The 19,670-nt window shown below is 46.2% G+C and overlaps 1 protein-coding gene across 2 annotated transcripts in view; it reads right to left on the reverse strand.

Annotated features, from left to right (window-relative positions):
- The window catches only part of ARHGAP6 (Rho GTPase activating protein 6), a 517,936-nt gene that overhangs the window by 105,168 nt on the left and 393,098 nt on the right, over positions 1–19,670 (reverse strand). The window contains exon 1 of one of the 2 annotated variants that reach the window (XM_075539195.1): positions 4,178–4,332. The exons of the other annotated variant lie outside the window; for it this stretch is intronic. The gene's annotated coding sequence lies outside the window, so the exon portion shown is untranslated. Of the gene's footprint in view, positions 1–4,177; positions 4,333–19,670 lie in introns of those variants that run through there. 2 annotated transcript variants of the gene reach the window in all.

Below are 19,670 nucleotides of genomic sequence, written 5' to 3' on the forward strand. Positions count from 1 at the left end.
ATTTTCATCTGTGGAATTGGGGGAGAGGGAGAAACCATGCTGATGCTGTAGCAGAGACTTGGTGGGAGCTGGGATGTGGGGCAGTGTGTGCTATTGTCAGAGGTGGATACCTGGCTTTTGCTTTGACTAGAAGTCCACTTGGATCCTATGCCTGGCCTTTGGAGCCACATGCACAAAAACACTCTTCATATCTTATTTTCGCTAGTTCATTGTGTTTGACCATAAGCTCATAAAATTCACGGCATGTAATGTGAAATTATAAGACCTATAGGATAAATTCTAATACTCAGAACTCCACAAAAACCCCATTGTTCTTGAGTCAATCCCAACTCCTAGAGGACGGAGTAGAACTGTTCCAAAGCTAACAAGCTGGATGGAAGTAGACTGCCACATCTTTCTTCCACAGAGCAGCTTGTGGTTATATATGACCAACTTGTTGGTTAGCGACTGAGTGTTAAACCACTGGGCCACCAGGACTGGCTATACTGAGGGTATATACTTATGACACATTTTGTAGTAGAAAGAAGTATATTATATTCTCATTATTACCTAGTAGATAATAAAGCCGAACAGTTAGCTTCCTAGTAGTCAATCCTGACTCATGGTGACCCCCGGCATGTCAGAGTAGAACTGCAACCCATGGGGTTTTCAAAGTAGATCATCAGGCCTTTCCCCAAGGCCCCTCTGTGTGAATTCATATCTCTGAATGGTTGCTTAGCAGCCGAGTGTGTTCATGATGTATACTCCCCAGGGAGTAGACAGTACAATATCATGTGATATGTGATGTAAAATAACAAAATACACTGTAACATAAGACTATGCACGATGAAAGTAAGACTTGGGGGAGCTAAGGCAGATTTTGTTTATCTCCCAAGGTTTGGCAGGTGTGTTTGAATGGCCAACCTTGCAGTCTGTACGCCATTCAACTCTGGACAAAATCATAAACACTGAGATTTCTTACTTGGCACTCTTCTTTGGAGCACAGGAGGCATGAAGGTAGGACCCACGTGAGCTTTCCTTTTTCTGGGTGATGTAATGGGTTCCAAGCTGTGCTGCCAACTACAAGGCTAGCTGCTCAAACCCACTTCTGAAGGGGAAAAATCCCCAAAGCCTTCTGTTCCCATAAAGGTACACGGCCTCGGAAACCCACAGGGGCAGTTCTCCTCTGTCCTATAGGCTCACTCTAAGTCCGAATCGGCTCAATAGAAGTGAGTTTGGTCGGTTTGTTTTGTTTTTGCTTTTCCAGAGAGATTTGATGCTCAAATACACCGCAGTCAAGGCAGCCTGGAGGCTGTTCGTGGGCAAGCACAGGCCTGGGCCGCCTTCACCTGAGCACCCACAGGATAGGCACTGACAAACCTGTGAAAGCCTGCTGGTCCCTCACTGAGAGGACTTCCTGCCAATCACAGGTGCCACTCGGGGTCCAAGAGCTTTGAAGAAACCACTGCTGTTTCCTCAAGAAGAAAGAAAGACAATCAATAAGTAGGAACCTGTGCAGGAGCAGCACAGAAGCACACACCACAGGAACTTGTGAGGCCGGTGACACTTCAGTGGACTTCAAAGACTTCACTCACTTCATCTTTCACTTTAAAGAACAAAGACAGAACGCATGGCCCAGCAACTAGGAAGACAGCTTTCTTCTAGAAAGCTGGCAGGGTCCTGCCTGCAATGTTCCTGCCAAACAGGGGAAGGTACTTTCATTTTTCCCCCCTTCAGTAACTGGAATGTCATCTCTCCAGTCATTTAATCAGTCATTCATTTAGCAAATGCATTAGGGGTGGTATTGCTGGAAGTCAACCTGAACTCATGGTCACCCCCACCCACCCATGGACAGAGTTTTGGTGGCACAGTGGATACAGGGCTCAGCTGAGAACCAAAAGGTTGGTTTGGACATGCCAGCAGCTTGGCGGGAGAAAGGCCTGTTTCAGGAACGATTTGCGGCCTTGGAAACCTTATGGGACAGTTGTCCTCTGTCTTGCTATGAGGCTCATAGGGTTGTTATGAATAATAATCCACTCGAGGCCAGGACGTTGATTTCGTCTTTATGGGCAATGACAAAGGAAGACCTACAAACAGATGGTGTCGGAAAAGAGCACCGAATATACCATGCTGCTGTCACGTGCCATGAAGTGGGTTCCAACTTCCAGGGGCCCTCTGGAGAACAGAACGGAAAGCTGCTCGGTCCTGTGCTCACAAGTGCTGTGCTGTTTGAGTCCACTGTGGTGGCCACTGTCGCGATCCATCTTTTCGAGGGTCTTCCTCTTTTTAGCAAGCATGATGGCCTTCCTCAAGGATGCCAGGAAAACAAACACGACCAGGCTTGGAAGAAGTACAGCTAGACCATTCCTTAGAAGGGAACATGGTGAGGCTTGGTCTCGCATGTTTTGGGCATGTCATCAGGAAGCGCCAGTCCCTGGGGAAGGACATCATGCGTGGTCAAGTAGAGGGGCAGCGATCAAGAGGAAGGTCCTCTTGGAGATGAATTGACACAGGAGCTACAACAACGGGTTCAAACATGAAAAACAATTGTAAGGAAATCGCAGGACTGGCTGGTGTTTCATTGGGATGTACAAGGGGCTTCTCTGAGTTAGTTGGCGTCGACTCAATGGCCCTAATCACAACCGTCAATCTTTACAGGAGTAGATCACCGGGTCTTTAACCCAGTGCACCACCAAGGTTCCATTGGACGCTAGTAGGGGCAGCCAAAGAGCAAGTTAAGCACCTAAAAGAGTGTGTGAAACGGTGGTGGCTACTAGGAGGGGAAGGACAGGAAGGGGGGTTGGAAGTGTGGGAAGGAGAGAGGAATCTGCAGTGTTGATGACAGTGGCCGGGGGAAGAGTTTCCTGAGAAGGCAGCATCTGGGCGCGAGCCAGAGGAAGCGAGGGTGGTTTGGTTTGTTAGGACATATATGACTCTCTACACTCAGCAGATAAGGAGGATGCCTGGCAGGAGCTGGAGAGGGGCTCAGTGAGGGAGGAGGGAGGAGGAGGCCGAGTAGGCAAGAGAATCTAGGCAGACCGGGCAGGCTGTTATTCCATTTCGTGGACTGAAGAACATTCTTCAAGATCCATTGTATTCTGATTTTTTTAAATAACTGGACTGAATATAAGTTAAAAGTTTAAATGAAATCCATGTGTGGCTTCAATGGAGGAAGCACTCAGCTGCTAGCCCAAAGGCTGATGGTTCAAATCTACCTCAAGGTGCCGCTGAAGAAAAGCCAGGTGATATATTTCTGAAAAATCCACTCCTGAAAACCTTACAGAGCATTGCCATTTGGGGTGCCAGGAGTCAGTGCTGACCTGATGGCCACAGGGTTGGCCAGGCTGAAGAGTTCGGAGTTAGAGATCTGGGTTGGCCTCGCTCTTCACTATCCAGCATTCCCACCCCCCCCCCCCCGTATGAGCTGTGGGAAAGGTCCCAGCTGAGTTGGACACATTGTACCCAATAAACTGTAGCCGATGTGGTTGATTTGGACCCAAAGCTTCCCCTGGAGGACAAAGTAGGATCCCCCACCCCCCGCGCAGCATTCTCCAGGCTGTGATATTTACTGAAGCAAACTACCCCATCTTTATCTTTCTCCACTGGATAGACAGGCCTGAGGATTTTAACTGCTGCCTTCCAGACCTCAACAATTGCGCCACCAATAAGATGATTCTGTGCCAGACACTGTCTGGAGTGCTCAGGACACCATGGTGAGCAAGGCGATGCAGTCGAACAAGTCAGTCTGTGAGGAAATGTCACCGGCACGTTCCTTAGCAAAAAGGAGCGGGGCAAGATGTCAGCTCATTGCTTGGATAGCATCAGCAGGAAAGCGCACTCACTTCGGAAAGGACATCCTGTTTGGATGCAACCATCCAGGCGATGGACAGACACAACTCTCAACTATGAATCCACACACACACCAGGAGTGGGAGCGAACTCTATGACAACTAATAACAGCAACAAGAGTGACTAAATGCAGCAAGAACATTAAGCGTTAAAAAAAAATCATCTTTCTGGGCCTGCCTAGAAACCTAACCAAGCCATGTCATGCTGTCTCTATGTCGAAAAAAAAAACCAAAAACGTAGTGGGGATCGGTAATAAACTGCTACGAAACAGACTTTGAAACAGAGCCTGTTTGTAAGCTGAGAAATGCCGAGTACATGAGGGTAGAACACAAACACGATAGGATCTGACCTGGACAAAAGTGTATCCGTGACGCCTACACCCACCAGACAGCTTAGGAACAGGAAGATAGGAACACCCAGGACACTGTCCCCAGCTGATCCTCAAGACACAGAGCAAGGAAATGAACCACAGAACAGAGGGACGCGATCCCGAGCTCAACAGCACGGCTGCGAAGGGGTTTCTGGCGGATTCTCCACTCCCCAAAGTGAGTCCCAGGGCAGCATTTTTCTTTGGTGACTGTTTTCCTAATAAAGAGGTGACTCATTTGAAGGCTCTCTGGATCCCGTCTTTGGAGTGTCCCTCGCAGGAGTCCTCCCTCCTCTCCCCTCCCCCGCACCAAGGGAGTGAAAACGGATGATGTGGAATGTCTTGCCATTTCTCAAGTGTGGGTGAAGTTGAACCAGATCCAAAGGTGCTGAATCCACTAAAAGCCTGGACAGTTATAAAAAATACCCATTTATTCTGGGCTACTACGTGGTAGCATTCATGAAGGCTAAGTTCAGAGTAATACAAGAAAGGGCTAGCACAGTGACTCTCAGGCAGGGGACATTTGGCCGTGTCTTGGAGACATTTTTGGTTGTCACAACTGGAGGGTGGGGGTGCTACTGGCATCTAGGGAGTGGGCACCAAGATGCTGCTAAACATTTTACAGTGCACAGGACAAGGGCAGAGAACAAAAGGCTGGTTTTCTTAAGCCCCTAATGGCAACAGTTCAGCGCTTGAGAAAGTATAGCATGGCCCAAGTGAGGTTGGCTGTAAGGCCCAAATGACATAGAACCCACCGACAATAATGGTGTCAGGCAACAAAAAACCCTAATGGAAGCACTTTTCTTCTCATTAAAGTCATGCCCTTTATATTATTGCGTGTATTATGCATTATTCTATCTATTATGCAGTCATTATTTTCTATATTAGGTATATGAACAGAATCTTATGAATGCTTTTATATCAAAGTCTCAAGAATCCATTTAAGAGAAGTAAAAAAAAATTCAACACAATAGAATCGTGATTAACTGGAGTTAATCAAGTTAAAACCAGTGCTAATGAAAGCAATTTCCTTTCTAACAGGATTTATCTCCAAATGTAGAAAAAGAGATGCAACGAAACGCACACATGCACACACGCCAATTAAATATCTGTGTTTTATTCTGGAAAAAAAAAGACATTCTTTGGGCCTAAATTGCAACTTTACAAACAGACTTGATTTTCCCATGAAATGAAATTGATTGAAATAATTTTGGTTTTGGTCGACACCGCATTGTTTTCTTATGTCCTTGGGATGAGTGTCTAATTGCAGCATCTCTTTAACCACAGTCCACGTAAAGCCCCCCCCCACCCCCCATGCCATGCGAGGGCCAGCAAAGAGTGTGGCAGGCAACTCAAAGGGTGGCCTGGAGACAGACTCAGGGCCTAGGAGTCACCTAGTGTTGCTTTTTCAACACGCAGATGCGTGATCTCAAAGGCAGGTTTCTGGCATTACCGTAGTAAGGAATGGGGCCCATCATCTCTACTGCAAACAAATGCTCCCAGATGACTCGTAGGGATGCCTCGAGATGGAGACCCACCAGAGTGGTGGGTAAGGCTGAGGCTCAGCTAATTTTGAGCTAGCTCGTTGGCAAAAGACGGAACACCTGGGAGCCTCAGTTTGCCCGTTAACAAAATGGAGCCATACTCATAGACCTCACTCTCAGGTTTGTAGGGATCCCAGCAACCAAGGAAAATAGATTTGAGGGGGTGGAGGTAGAGTTGTTGATGACCTTCCAGATAGGCCTGAATAAGTGGAAATGTAAGGCCTAACTACTATTAACCATCATCGCTCTGCATGTGTATCCCATTCTCAGACATGGCAGTGTCCTTCGATGGCAAAATTGGTTAAGCCCCTCCGCTCACTGCCGATGTGAACCCTGTGTGCCGAGCACAGTTCTACTCTAACATGCATGGGGTACCCAGGGGTTGGAGTCCCTGCGATATGATTGTTTTAGTGATACCTGAAAGTGGTGTTTCCCACAGCGGGAGCTTGAATAATGCAGGGGAGGCTGAAAAGCAGCCACCTACACTTGGTCTCGGATGATGGGCTGGAGCACAATGTTTTTATTTGCCAGAGAGTGCTGGGGCTTTCTTTCTGAAAAGGGGGTGGTGGGCTGAATAAGTTTGGGAATCTATGCCTCCAACTCGTAAAAATGTGTGTTGAATTCATGATTAAATCCTCTACTATGAGTAAGCCCCTTGGGTTTGTAGGGGCTTCTAAGCTACCCCCCTGTGTTGTGGCTTCACAAGGGTGAGAAGCAGAAGAAGATGCAGGATCTGAGGCGAACTAGATGCCGACTCACAGTGGCCCTGTACGATAGAGTAGAAATGCCTCCTAGCGTTTCCAAGGCTGGATGTAAATCTTTAAGGAAGCATACTGTTACAAGAAGAGACTGGTGGGCTTGAAATGCCGACCTTTGGACTATAACCCATGATAAAAATAAACGGAAAAACACCCTCCTGCTGTGGAGTTGATTCTGACTCATATCAATTCTATATGGGCTTTCCAAGGGTGTAAATCTTTACAGGGGCAGACAGCTTCAACTTTCTCCTGAGGAGAAGCTCGTGAGTTTGAACCACTGACCTTTTGGTTAGCAACCCAATGCCTCACCCTCAGCTCTATCAGGGCTCCTTTAGAGACCATGCTCCCAAACCAAACTCACTGCCATCAGGTCAATGCTGACTCAGAGCGACCCCATGTTGGCTTCCAAGATTGCCACTGTTTATGGGAGTGGGAAGCCCATTCTTTCTCCCTAGGAGTTGCTGGTAGTGTTGAACTGTGGACCACAAGGATCATAGCCCAGAGCGTAACCACTATACAAACCAGGGCTCCTATAAACGATGCTTGGTACTAGTGATTTTTGAATTGTTTCCGATGGAACCAAGTCACGGAACATTCAATTGTCTCACACGTATTCAAAAGGTGGATAATGAATAAGGCAGACCGAAGCTGAATTGATGCCGTGGAATAGTTGTGGTGGAGAGGAACATGAAACATACCACGGGTTGCCAGGGAGGGCGCAGTGACTGCCACAGTGGGCTCCAAGCTACGCCCGAGGATGGGCTCGGGCTGGGCAGCCCACTGTTGCATTCTGTTGTTCATCACCGGCCTAATGACACCTAAAGACAACAACAGAGGTGCCTGCTGTCATTTCTGAATATTTCAGAAAGCACAGGCGACCATAATGATCACAACCAACTTTTCTGAAAAAGGCTGCCAAGTTCTGTCAACCTCTAAAACAAACATAGCTTCAGTGACAAGGACTCCTTCCTCACGAGCTTCCGGGCCAAGCCCAGGGCGTCCGCGTCGCCCACACAGTCCTGCTTGGACTCCCGAAGGAAGCAGTTCCTTTGCAGACAACCGGGCAACAGCAATTGTTCCTTCTTGCTCTCTCTGGTTCTTCACCCACTCCTTTTCAGCAGCTGTTTGCAAAGTGGAGTCAACACTTCGACTACGCTAGATGCACTTTTTATATTTTATCGTTCTTTTCTAGTTTTCTGGTCGTGTTTTATTTTATTTTTTTCTTGTAGCTTTTAATAAGCAGATATTTTTTTTAATTCCACACAGTTGGTAGAGGTGGCAGTCCACTGTTATTTTTTTCATGTAATAGCCATTGGTGGCTACAAAAAACAATACAAATAAACAAACAACCAAAAAAAAAAAAAAGCCAGGCCTCCAAGTAGAAGTTGCCATCATGCATTCCACCCTGACTCTGACTCACGGTGTGTCAGAGTAGAATTTCACCCCATAGGGTTTTCAATGGCTCGGTTTTCAGACGCAAATCCTCAGGATATCTTCCCATTTCCCCTTGCGTGGACTTTACCCTCTAACTTTCCAATTAGTAGCAGCGAGTGAATCATTTGCATCACCCCCCAGAAGTACTCATACATGTGACCGTAGCCTCATGGCCACCCCACCTCATTCATTCAACTATTTTCAATGGGTCCTGTCCACATACTAGTAAAGAATATAAAAAGCCATTCCAGTGGCAGGAAACATACAAGAAAAGATCACTCTAACGCACGAGTACATTCCACAGCACATTTCAAGGTGATCGGTTCTAGAAAAGGAGGCCGTGAGCAGAGTGAGGGGAACCAGGAATGACAAGAAGGTTGCTTGAACTCAAAATAGGATTGCTTGGGCAGCCGTACTAGGAAAGGGACATGTGATCCAACACTTCTAGAGGGAGCAAAAATATGGCAGGTGGATATGCAAAACCCACTGATGCCGACTCATTGCAACACCGCTCGAGGGCAGGGGAGATCTGCTCCTGTGAGTTTCCAAGACTGTAATTCTTTACAAGAATAGAAAGCCTCCCATTTTTCTCCCGAGGAGCAGCTGGTGGCTTCAAACTGCTGACCTCGAAGTTAGCAGCTCAACTACACCACTGAGGCTCCTTTGGTGCTAATCAGGGAGCTAGAATTCCAAGCAGAGAGGTAGGCTGACATAAGGATGACTCGGGAGAGGGCTGGTTACGGGAACTGTTTGGGTTTGATTCACAACTCTGCCGCTTGCTAACCTGGTGGCTTTGAACAAGCTTCCCCATAACCCTACTTTTCTCTTCCATGAAATGGGGGTGATGACAACAGTGGTCCCAATCTCATAGGTTTTTGACGACGAGTAACGTGGTTAAGATTTAGAAAGTGTTTTGGAAAGTACAAACTCTATGACTGTTCAGTACTGAGAGCTTGTGGGAGATAGAATTTAAGGAGTTCGTTGATACAAGTTGATCAACCCAAGATTAGCAAAATTCAACAGGGGTGTGTGTGTGTGGGGGGGGGCAAGTTTGGTTTCTGTGATAAAAAACAAAAAGGGAAAAAAAAAGGACAAAAACTTGTAAGGTTTTCAGACTGTACATTTTGTTCAAATTTTACCAAAATGTTTTTGTAAACAAAGTTTTATTGGAACACAACCCCGCTCATTCACCCACGTACATGGTAGCTTTCATACTACAAAGGACCTATTGAATATGGTCCACAAAATCGAATATAGTGACTACCTGTCTCTTCATATAAAATGTTGGTTGATCCCTAAGGGAGATATGGTCCCGACTGGTCCCAGATTGCAGATGTGGAAACAGAGGGCCGGGACTTCAGTAACTTGCCAAGATCACACACCTAGTCAGTGGCCAAGGAGGGATGCAAAGCCAGGCAGCATTTGTAGTCAAATACAGAATCAAAATTGAACACTTCTATTTCCCCACCTCTCATGACCAGCCGGTTGAAGTCCTCTCTCTTCACAAAGGGGTAAGACAAGGTGCAGAGCCACTTGGGATGTAACGATTGTAGGAGCAGATGGGAGCCTCTACCAAGACAGTCCAACCCTCCCCCCACCCACCCCAGCCTTGTCAGGAGGAGAACTGCCCTCATTACCAGGTAAGCCGGTCAGTGTGTGAACATACAGGAATTTGAGGTTCCCCTCTTTTGACCGAAAGAGCACCGGAGAGTCCATGTTAGCACTGTCTGCTACCCGAGTTGTTAACCAAAGCTCATTTTTCTGAATCCCCTTTTTCTGATCACAGCAACTACAATGTTGTGTCGTGCTCAGGATGCTGAGGGAGTGATGAGCCCTTTTACCGCCGCCCCCCCCCCACCCCCAATGTCTAAGCAGCTTGTGCTGGGATCTTTTGCAGAGATCAACCTCACGAGAGAGCTCCTGTAATCACGCTGCTACAGCGCCCTCAATCAACCTCAAAGCACAGGTCACCCCAACCTCTTGCTGCTGACAATGTTTAGTTGCCACACATCTCAGGCAATCCTTACTCGAATTCTCTTCCTCAAATCACAAGATGGATGTGGAAAAATCACGCAGTATTATCCCACAAATTTTCTGGAAAAGAAGTATAAGTACAGAGGTACAGATTGCTTACCCATTAATTAGATTCGGCCGCGTCTTTGCCGTCCTCTCTAATTGAACGGAATTAAGCTTGGAGTAGGAGCGCGAGTCTGTTTAACAAAATGGTTTTGTTTGATGAAAAATGCGTCCACGAACAGCAGATCCTACCAAGTGTCTGAGAAATGGCCCAGCTGGCCTTACTGTCACTCCCACGATACCTTTGTTGCCAGAGACCTTGGCTCTGGCTGCTGCGAAACTGGGGACTGAAAAAAAAAGCTTTTCCATCGGACAACTGAAAAGTTCCTGTCCCTTTAGAACGCAGGCAGTCTGTGTTATAAGTGTGTGTGTGTGTGTGTGTGTGTGTGTGTGTGTGTGAGAGAGAGAGAGAGAGAGAGAGAGAGAGAGAGAGAGAGAGACAGAGAATGTGAGCATGTATGTGTGTGTGAGAGAGAGTGGGTGGCGGGATGAGGGAGGTGTTGGTGGTGGGGAGAAGAGACAGAAAGAATGCAGAGAAATACAAACAATTTCCTGCTTATTTTAATATGATTATTTTGAAGAGATACACTGAATTTAAGAAAGGATTCCTCTTCAAAAACAAAACCCAACCCCTCCCTTTTTCCTACCTCCATCTACTAATGGCAATTGGATTCCAACTGTGCGAACTATCCTTCTTAGGAATCAAGCAGAGAATGCTGGGAGCCTCAGTGAGCCCCCCGAGAAGATTCTAAAGCACATAGGATGCTTCCTTGGGCACATGCTGTAGTCTTCAATTCTCCTTTCCAAACACTGACTTCTTCATTCTTCCAACACTACCACACACAATTCAAACCAAGCAACCGCTCCTTTATACCGAAGCCTACCCGTGCTCTGAATTTTCTACTCTTTGTGGAACAATAGTCCACAAAGTTAAATCGTCTAGTGTTCATTTCCGGAACAGTGGGTGTGGTGGGCAGAACATGATCACTACTAGGCCAGGTGGAAGAGAGTGCAGCTGAGGGTGGGATCCATAAAGAGCAGACACGAAAAAGACAAGATGCAACTCACCCCTCTCCCCTAACCCCCTTACTGCTAATCACCTTGATGGCGCATGGCGGGGACCCAAAGACAGCTCGAAAAGACTGCTTTGTGTCCCACTCCATAGGAAGTTGCCGTTCTCTTGGGGCCCCAAGGGACTATCCAGCAAAGGAATCACTATTGAAATTGGCAAAGTGAAAAAGGACTCTACCAACAACCTGCCGACAGACTGAAAACTAAGGGGCTCAGAATGTTTTTGACTGGGAGTTCTGAACAGGCGGATGGGCCATCTCCGGGTGTTAGCCACACAGAGCCTCTGGTCCTGTTTATGGAGCACGAGGGAGGAACTTCAAAACAAGAAAAGATGCCAGAAGGCTTTCCTCTGTGAAGATGTTTTTTTTAAGGGGGGGTAACTTTTACCTTAGTGCATATCCCTACAAAAAGGTTGATATTTCAATGCTCATAATTCCAGAAGATAGTCAATATGGCTCATATAACAGTGGATATTCACAATTCTGTATCACTGAAGCAGAGCTTCACTTAAAAGGATTCCTATGTCCCTGAAACCGCTTTGGCTGAACAATGGTTAAGTGCTCAAATGCGAACCCAAAAGTTGGCCATTTGAACCCACAAAAGCTCCACGGGAGGGAAGCCTATTGTCAACCTGCTTCTATAAAGCTGGTCGCCACCAGGATCCCATGGGGTAGTTTTATCCTGTCCCGTGGGGCTGTCAACCACAGGAGTTACCTTGACAGTACCCAGCAACACAGTACAATTTAGCATGAAGTGCATGAATAAGCAACCCATTTCTTATCATTGGAGGAAAGGATCTTTCAGGTGAAATGAACAGAGCGATAGGAGTTCCCTGTTGCTAACGGTAAGGTGGGCAGTTCAAGTCTACCAGCTGCTCCACGGGAGAAAGATGTGCCAGTTCGCTTCTACAAAGAGGTCAGTCTTGCAATGTCCGCTCTGTCTTACAGGATCTCCATGGGTTGGAATCAACTCAGGGGACATCATTTTGAAATAAAAGCTCAGAGAAGCTAAGTTACTTGTTTGAAGGTTCACAGCCTATAAATGAAGCAGCTGTGATTCCAAACTCTCTGGGTCTGACAAATTAACTGCTAGAAGAAGCACGGATTCTGAGTTTACACAAGTCAGAGCGATGCTCGAAGTGTGCAGAGGGAAACAGACGCGGGCCATTCGGTAAGAACTACGAGCTAACACTGGCATGGTCTGTCACGACAACTATTGGACAGACAAACAAACAGACTGTCCGGTCAACAATGTTTCCCAAGGCAAAGAACTCTTTCTTTGAGCAAATAAACTCCAGAGACATTGGTCTTGTGAAAGCCCAGGCCTGTCTTAAGAGTGGAATCAAGTTAGGCTTTGAGAGGAAATGCAAAAATAATGGAGAAGCTGTATGCTTTAGGCAATCTTTGGCAAAATGGATTCAAGGCCAAAAAAGGAAGAGTGAAGATAAGGAATTCCCTCTAAGATTTAAAGACAGCTCTTTAAATAGAACAAATAAGCTGCCAAGAGTCTCCCAAACAGCCTTGAGAGTAAGTATCAAGAAGCAATTAAAAGTTCAGTCCATGGAAGAATTTTGCTAACCAGAAACAACGCAGAGGAGAAAGTGGTCCTCCTGTGTCCATTTAACCCCTCAATAGCCAAAGTCAAACAACCCATAGCCCAGAATCTGTGTCGTGTGCTTTCTACCTTCTCCTTGGCTGCATTCTAAAATCTTTCGTTCTACCTTCAGGGCAAAACTATGACAGAAACTCTCTGCCAGACAGTGTAGGTGAACATTGTACTGGTGATAGCACTCAATTGTTCACAAATTTTCAGTATCTGTCAGGTAAGCACTGGACTGCTGACTGCAGATGGGGGGTTCAAGCCCACCAGCTGCTCTGAGGGAGAAAGTGGAGACTATCTGTTTCCATAAAGACTTGTAGCCTTCTGTACAGGGTCACTATGAGGCAGAATCAACCTGATGGCAGTGGTTTTGTTCATTTTTTTCTTTAGCTACAGGCAAACCAGATGTCATCAAGTACATGCCAAGTAGATGGTGACCACATGTGCATCAGAATATAACCGGACTCTTTTGGGTTTTCAATCCTTCCGTAGTAGATCACTAGGGTTCCTTCCATGGAATTTCTGGGGAGCCTTGATCCTCCAAACTCTGGGTTAGAACTGACCCTAGTAACTGTGTGCACTGCCCACCCAGGCGATTTCTTAGCTCTAAGGCAAAGTCTAAATTCCTCAGCACAGCTCAAGGGATGTTTGTTGATCAAACCGAATGAATTCAAATGGGCTCGGCATGAGAGTGAATAACAACGATAGTAGCTGAACATTACTGGGTGTGTACGGGAACTTTCATTAGGGGCAGGTGATTGTGTATTAGAACACTTCGCATGTGCCACACTTTTGGTTTCTTCCACAGCCCTAGTTTACAGACGAGGTGATGGAGGATCGAAGGCTTGCATACAGTGAGGGAGAAAACAGCTGCTCCAAACGCACACGGTGCCATGCACCCGCGAACGCTCACAAGCGCCTCCGTGCATACGTAGCTCAACTACACTCCCCAACTGCCTTTTTAGTTAGTGGTGGTCATGTGGCTAGGACTTTGCCAGGAGACTGTGAAAAGGGGTTATAGGCTTCGCTTCTAACCCTGGACCATATCTTATCGATTGAAAACCACCCCTGCCACGTCATAGGTAGTAGTACCAGCTCAGTCTCCAATTACTGGGTTGAGTCTCTTGACAATTCTAAATCTCTGCTACTTGCTCTGTAAAATGGAGACGATAACAGTCCTGTGAGAAGGGCATGTACCACACATGATGAAGATGGCATGTTTCATGCTCGCTTCTAGACCCACGTGTTGATCTCATTCCCATGCTGTTGTTAGTGTTGTTAGGTGTCTTTGCATCAGTTCACATCCATAGCGACCCACATGCATGCACCCCCACTTGTGGGGTGAGTGATATTTGGGGAGGAAGTAATGGAACTCAAAAAAGCATGCTCTAGGCATGAGACAAGGTAACCTCACACTGCAAAGATCCCTGGGGCGCAGTGGTGACACTCTGGGCGGCTAACGGCAAGGTAGCAGTTGGAAACCGCTAGCCGCTGCATGGGCGAAAGAGGAGGCTTTGTCCGCCCAGAAACAGTCACCGGCTTAGAGACCCGCAAGGACAGTGGCACTCCGCTCCGTAGGCCCACGATGAGTCAGCATCGCCGTATGGCAGTGACTTTGCCTTGTTGTGTGAGGACAGTTTAGAAAGCCGTTAGGAGAACAAGCACATAATGCTGAAGCGATTTCAAAAACTGAACTGACTCTGGAACATGAGTACTTAATTTTATTAACTTCCATGCCACTAGTTAATTTTAATATGACAAGCACTAATTAATATGCACTAATTCACGTCGATTATTTGTAAGTACAGCAAGACTCAGAATTCCAGAATGCAATTATAACAAATCCACTTTTCTGTCCCATAATCACTTTCCTGATCTTCTGGTGATGTCAACTGTTAATAGCCCTGATAGTACAGTGGCTACGCACTTGGCTGCGAAAACTAAGCCTTCCAAGCCATCGGTGGGAGAAAAGATGACAACCTTGGGGATTCTGTGAGGCAGTTTTGGTACTGTTTCTATGGATTTTCGTATCCTGGATGTCATAAAAAGAAAAGTGCACGAAACGCTTCCACAACAACAACAAAACAAACCCAGAGAAACCTCAATCCAAGAGAAAACAGAGATAATAGAAACTAGCAAAAATTACAAATGAGCCGCAAGGATCAAACAAATGCTCATGTTAAAGGTTAGCTTGACTATATCCAGTGTACTCTGTCTGAGAGCAACACTGTCCCACATCCTTTGTCCGCGGGAGTCCGGCGCAGGCAGAATCTGTGTGCAGACTCCGCAGATGGCTCCCGAGTCCTCTGCAAACCAAGGGCTCCGCATTTCAACTCTACTACAATTGCTTCCTCTGATGTTAGATTTTACAATCTTAGATCACATGGACTGGTTGTGCTCCTTCTGTATGGACTTCGTTGACGCCTCACTTAGATGGCTACTTGGTTTAAGACCTGCAGTTGGACCGATTTTGGTTTATAGCCTAGCAACATGCTCAAATCTCATTCTCATTCACAGGAACTACTGCTTGATTTACGCATATTCACATCTTCTACACTGAGTCTCATTTCCTCGTCCTTATTAACCACTTGTTTATGGGTAAATGTTGTTATTGTTGAGTCAGCTCTGTGTCCTGATGACCTTCTATATAACAGAATACTGTGCCAGCATCATAATCCTTGGTATTTTTTTAATGTCAGAATCTCCTTGGGAGAAAGATGAGGGCTTGTACTCCCATAAAGATTTACAGTCTCAAATGGCTGTGAGTTTAATTTGGTTTGAGCACCAGGAAAATTTATACTCACACAACTATTAATGGTGGATTAATAGTCATGTGTGACTCACAGCATGGACAAGATAAACCGGGAGCTATGCCCATTCCCAGGAGATCTAGATAGAAGATGAAAAAAAAAACAAACCCTAACATTTCTTGTAGCTATCATATGTGACCAATATTATTCCAAGCCCTTATTGTATACTGGCTGACTTAATCATTCAACAATTTTTATGAGGTAAGTTCTATGATGACATCTATTTTCCACAGTTCTGACATTTCAGCCTTTTTCTTCACTTCTATTCACATGTTAAGGAGCTTTATAGGCGCAGTGGTTAAATGCTCGGCTGCCAACTCAAAGGTCAGGTTCGAATCCGCCAGCTGCTACACTGGTGATCCATTTCCTATGGAGTTCTACCCTGGCCTTGAAGGTCGGTCACTAGGAGTCAGAATGGATGCAATGGTTACAGGTATTCACAAACTTATTTGAGTGCTATTTGGTTCTCTACAATGTTGGCCTTTTTTCTCTTTTGGCTGAACTGAATATTCCAAAAGGCAGAAATGAAGGAACAGGGAGGTTAAGTCATTGTGCAAGGGCATAGATGGCAAGTGGAAGAGCTCGTGGTGTTGACCAGTACCCTGTACTGTCACAGCTTCAGTGACCTGCCTTTCTCTTCTACTCCGGAAAGAACATGAGCATGGTAGCTGATGTGAGGTAACTTCCTCCTCCCAAATCGAACCTTTTAAAATATCTCCCTCCTATGTATCGATCTAATGGCCCAATCGGTCATGTGCTTAGCTACTAGCCAAAAGGCAAGTGGCTGGAGTCCTCCCCCTTCCCCCACCCAGGGACCTCTCGGATGAAAAGCCTGGGAATCGACCTCTGAAAAACTCACCATTGAAAGCCCAATGGAATGTGCTTCTACTCTGAATCGCATGGGGTTGTCAGGAGTCAGATTCCACTGGTCTGTAACCATCCCACTCCACTCTCGCCACTGGCAATTTGTGAGTTTATGGATCCATTCTGACATTTCAGCTTCTTTTTGGACCCCGATTCCAGCCCCGAAAGGCTGGTGGCCCCATCGTGGTGCCTTCTCCCCTCAGTGGCTTGCCATCACATTACAGGGGGAGAAAGAGCCCTTGGAGTTGGAGGTGGACCTTACGCTTTTCTGCATATGTGTTGGTGGAAAGGTCATCTGGGGGAAAGACGCCCTGGTGACGCAGTCCTTAGGGCATTTAGCTCCCTAACTTGAAGGTTGGTCGTTAGAACCCGGCAGGAGCTCGGTGAGAGGAAGATGCCGGCGATCTTCAAGATTTGCAGCCTCGGAAACCCTTTGGGGCAGTTCTAGCCCACCTCCTGTGGTCGGCCTCAGTGGGAATTGACTGGACAGCAGTGGGTTAAGGGGAGCCCTTTGTGGCTGTTGCATGGCAACAACATCAAGAGCAGCTAGGGATAATGACATTTAGGCATTTCTTTTGAAGTAGCTAACGTCATATTTATACGCACTCCAAAGAAATGTGACCCAAAAGGAAGGTGTAAATTTAGAACAATATCATTAAAAGCACACGCAAGTGGAATCTGGCTGAAGATCATTCAACAATGGTGGCGGCACCACATTGCCAGGGAGCTGCCAGACATTCATGCCAGAGACATCACAACAATCTGAGAAAAGATGGAAGTTGCCTGACCTTTTCCTCTTGCTTGAATCATTAATACTCGTGGAAACAGGAGTCAAGAAATGAAACTCAGCATCGCCCAGGCAAAGCTGTCGCCCAAGACCTCCTTAAAGTGTTGAAGAGCATGGATGTCAGTTTGAGTGCTAAGGTGTGACTGACCCAACCATGTTATTTTTTTTCCAATGGCCTCTAATCCATGTGCAAGCTGGACAATGACAAGGGGAGACTGAAGATGAATCCATGCCTTGCAATTGTGGTGCTGGCAGGGAATCCCGCAAGTACTATGGGCCGCTAGAAGAACAAACACATCCGTCTTGGAAGAAGGAAAGCCAGAATGCTCCTGAGACGTGAGACTCTGGCTCTCCAACTTTGGACATGATACCAGGAGAGATTTGTCCCTGGGAAAGGACATCATGCTTGGTAAAGGAGAAGGGCAGCACAAAAGAGGAGACGCTGAATAAGATGATCAACACAGTGGCTGCAACCATGGACTTGTCAAATATAACAATGGAGAGGCTGGCTCTGGACAGGGCGGTGTTTCCTTTTATTGTACACAGGGTTGCTGGCTATGAACCGACTCTATAGCACCTAACCGCAACAGTGGTAAAGTCACACTGAGTAAAAAGAGGGGCAAATCTTGTTGATCAGCAAAGTTTGAATCGAATCATGTCCACTCAGATCCATTGAATACATTGAAGTTTTACCTCCAATAGCTGTGAGCAAGACCTGGTTTGGAATGAGGGGCTTTGATGATGTTTCATGAGGGCTTTAAATCAGAGGCCCTTGGCAGGCTGAAAGTTGAGCCTTAACCCTATCTCAGGGTTGACGTGAATCTAGAATCTACGTTGCATTTTAAGTGCTGCCTTTTCCAATGGGCGTTCCTGAACCTTGATGCAGGTGCAGGACATCAGTCTATTCCCAGAGGGTCTTTCTGCTATGGTCAAATAGTTGTAAGATACAGTATTTTATACCCAGCAGGTCTAGATGTACCATGCTGTCAATACGTCTTTATAAGGAGCTCTCAGAAACAGACATGAGAGAGCAAGTAATTCTTATGGCAGGCCCTGGGACCATCCTGTAATAAATCAAAGAGCACATGACCTTGCAAGCATGTGATCTAGTGCATGTGTGACCCACCTACCCTTGTTAATTCCTCACATTCAGATAGCCTGCCTTTGTCCCCGCTGTTTGTCTCTCAGCCAATGATGGTTTTATGACTCGGAGTCCCTGCTCTACCTGTTGAAAAGGTCTTCTTCCCCATCACGAGGTGGAGCAGCCACTTTAACTCTACACATCTGGATGTCTTCCTGCTGGCTCTAGCCTTCCATAAACCTCTTTTGTTTTTAATTTTAGCTGAGTCCAGGATGTTCCTCTTTGACGATGTTATCAGCTAAGCGAACAAGGTCATACTAGAGCAGGGTGAGTCCTCATGCCATCTGAGTATACAGTCCTATAAACCAGGAGAAGAGGCAGAGGGACTGACACACAGAGAAGGGGCAGCAATAAGCCAAGGAATGCCTTGGGCTACCAGAGCCTAGGGAGACAAGAAAGCTTAATTGCCTAGAGCCTTCAGAGTGAGAACATGACCCTGGGAACAGCCTGAATTTGTACTACTAGTTCCCCAATTGTGAGACAATACATTCTACTGTTTAAATTCACAGCCATGAATTCTGACTCATAGCAAGCCTATAACTCATAACCAAACTCACCGTCACCCAGTCAATTCTGATTCATAGCGGCACTACAGGACAGGGTAGAACTGTCCCCTCGGTTTTATGAGACTATAACTCTTCATAATAGTAGAAAGCCCCATCTTTCTCCTGCAGAGCAGCTGGTGGTTTTGAACTGTGGCTGTAGCATTACTACACCAAGGCTCGCAAACTCACAGGCTTGGAGCCAATTCCGATTCATATCAACATTACAGGTCAGAGTAGAACTGCCTCTGTGAATTTCTGAGACTGGAAATATTTAAAGGGATACACGGCCTCATCTTTTATCCTCAGAGTGGCTGGTGGTTTTGAACTGCTCTTCTTTATCTTCTGAACATCTCAAGTTGCGCAGAATGCAGTAGAGAGATTTTGGACTAATCCTATCTGCTCAGTTGAGACTACGAGGCTCAAAGGGACAAAGGAACTTCTTCACAATGGCCCCCAGATTGCACGGACACATCTCTGGTTTCACCCTCCAACTCTGCAGCCTTGCTATGGAATTCGGCTCTGCTCCACGGACAAAAGGAAGACCCGATTTCTTAAGAGTCCCATTTCATGAAAATTAGACCTCGATAGGAAAAGAGGGCATCAGGTGAGAATTAATCCAATAAACTACAGAATAGAAAAACTCCTCCACTAAATAACAGCAACAGCAAAGCCAATAGGCTTGAATGGAGTCATGTTTTTATTATTTGTCATTGTAATGAGTTGGCATTGTGCATACCACTATTGAAGGTTTACTAATTCCATATTAATAAGAGTAAAGCAGTAAGATGTTTCCCCATAGTGATTTAGCATGCTCCTACAAACACCTACTTCTGCTGCCAAGGTCCA

Source organism: Tenrec ecaudatus, chromosome X (genome assembly GCF_050624435.1).
Source record: "Tenrec ecaudatus isolate mTenEca1 chromosome X, mTenEca1.hap1, whole genome shotgun sequence".
Taxonomy (NCBI): Eukaryota; Metazoa; Chordata; class Mammalia; order Afrosoricida; family Tenrecidae; genus Tenrec; species Tenrec ecaudatus.